Here is a 2,093-nt window from a genome sequence, read left to right on the forward strand (position 1 = left end):
TGAAGTAATGTACTTGGCTTGTACTTCAAGTACATCTGAAGAGTACTTGATACTTGAAATACTCTTGCTGAAAGTAAGTACTTGGTACTTTACTTGAACACTATTTCAAGTAGTACTTTGTACTTGGTACTTCAAGTACTTTTTTTGAGTACTTTGAACAGCTCTGCCTACACAATACAACTAAATGTCCCTCATTAAATTCAAGCACTGCATACTTTCCCTGTAAACTTATCATTAATTCCTATCCTTTCCATAGTGTTCTCGATGTCAAGCCCACAAAATTATAACCCAACACCAATCTGGAGAACCGTTACAAGAAGCAAAGTGGAAACCAAAACAAAAATCGCAGTGGTATTCAAATTTGGAATTTAAAGAAGATCTAACCTACCGTATATTTGACAAAAACAAAAAAAATGAGTTTTTTACTCTTCAGGATTTGTTTATTTTTGCGAAAGAACATCCAGAATATACAGCAAGTTTAAATACTTTACGTTGAGTATTAAAATCCATGGGATTCAGATTTAAGAAAGTTAACAACAGAAAAATAATTGCTTTTTGGTTATTTGGTCTATGTGTTCCCAATGTTTCTAACCACTCCTGTAACAGTAAGTTTAAATAAGCCGTCAAATTATTTTCAACATACCTATTATTTTAGCCTCTGAATTTTGTGAAGTTACATTTTGTTCATTATTACCACTAAAATCGTCAGGACGGAGGAGCATAGCCAGACCTATCGCCTTCAACCAAATCCCTTGTACATTTTGTAAATAATAAGTAGTACCAAATATTAGAGTTATTAAACATAACATTAAAGACTTGTTGGTGTCCCATTTTTTTGATGAAAAATTGGTCATCCATTGCAACTAATTAAGGTGATCTACCCATTATAGACAATTTTGGTGTTGCTCGCGAGATTGATCATTTCAGTCGAGAGAGCTGATCCTTCGAGTCATAGTTAGCCACACATATAATTATCACGTATACTCATGTACAATAATTTAAACAAATTCTGAATATCTCAGTTATTCCCCATCTGTAAAGTAATTTTTATGAAGCAGCAACAATAAATAAATCAATTCACCTTGTTTTTTTACCAGCCCAATATTTGATTTCATTCGTGACCACAATATTTTTGGGTTCATTTTATCGTAATTCGTAAACGTATCGACTGCAAGTCTAAATTACAGCAGGTGGCATTCTTTCTACAGATGAAAGATAAAACACGTTTCTATTTATCGTTGCTCTTGTATTATAATTACCATGAAGACTCAGGTTATCCTGTTTTTATTGAAAATTGTTTATCAGTTTTTACAATATTGCGACAAGTTACAATGATAATTATGAAATAACCTGTGCAGGAGTGCAAGAATTGCAGTGAAGTCGAACGTAATCATGTGTCGCGAATACATGAATGAACTGACATTATATTGACAGGTCACCAAATATGTCACCAGGTTATTAAAAGACAGATTTACACTGAATAATTTTTAAAAATTTACACTAGGGAGTGGTTACAACCTTATGGATTTGAGTTTATAAGTGTAAAGAACCTAAACAAAACATATTTTCAATATACTATTCTACGTATATATCAACATCAAAAAAAAATGGTAGAAGATTATTTCGAGAGAACTTCCCTCGCCATTGAAGTACAGTCCAGTAAATCCTGCTTCTTTGAAAATTTATATAATTTAATTTTGCGACATTATGTTTGTTACGACGTCACCAATATAGATAATACACAGTGCGAGAGAAAAAAAGAAAAAACAACCCGCCAAATTTGGCATCGATTTTGTGGCCGTTGGTCCGCATTCTGACGCCTTAACCGCATGGCCACGGACAGTTATATCCTGAGTTAGTGGTTAGTATGATATATGGTGTTAATGTTTTTGTGAACATCTGGCTCTTCTCCGTCTTTTCTCTAAATACAATAATATATTATTGTATAATACTCAAATCATTTTAAAATAGAATTCTTTGAAAAGACGTCATCAAAGTGTTTGTGGGGATGACTAACTAAATTTTGGTTAGCGTTTTACCATATATATATGATACTCTTAATATACGTTCAAAAATTTGATAACAATCGGTCA

At 32.5% G+C, this 2,093-nt stretch overlaps 1 long non-coding RNA gene across 2 annotated transcripts; it reads right to left on the reverse strand.

Moving 5' to 3' along the window:
* Positions 1-414: 414 nt before the first annotated feature.
* On the reverse strand, positions 415-1,526 carry LOC135127708 (uncharacterized). Of its 2 annotated transcripts, XR_010280268.1 has the most exons (3): positions 1,260-1,514; positions 1,082-1,202; positions 415-1,033 (listed from the first exon to the last, which is right to left on the reverse strand). It is a non-coding gene; the product is annotated as an uncharacterized LOC135127708 (long non-coding RNA). The 2 variants fall into 2 exon arrangements; XR_010280267.1 differs by having other exon boundaries at positions 1,082-1,526.
* Between the last annotated feature and the right edge of the window lie 567 nt (positions 1,527-2,093).

The sequence above is a fragment of the Zophobas morio genome, unplaced genomic scaffold, assembly GCF_036711695.1.
Source record: "Zophobas morio isolate AGI-343-1 ecotype UQ-CSIRO unplaced genomic scaffold, CSIRO_AGI_Zmor_V1 ptg000002l, whole genome shotgun sequence".
In the NCBI taxonomy this organism is placed as follows: Eukaryota; Metazoa; Arthropoda; class Insecta; order Coleoptera; family Tenebrionidae; genus Zophobas; species Zophobas morio.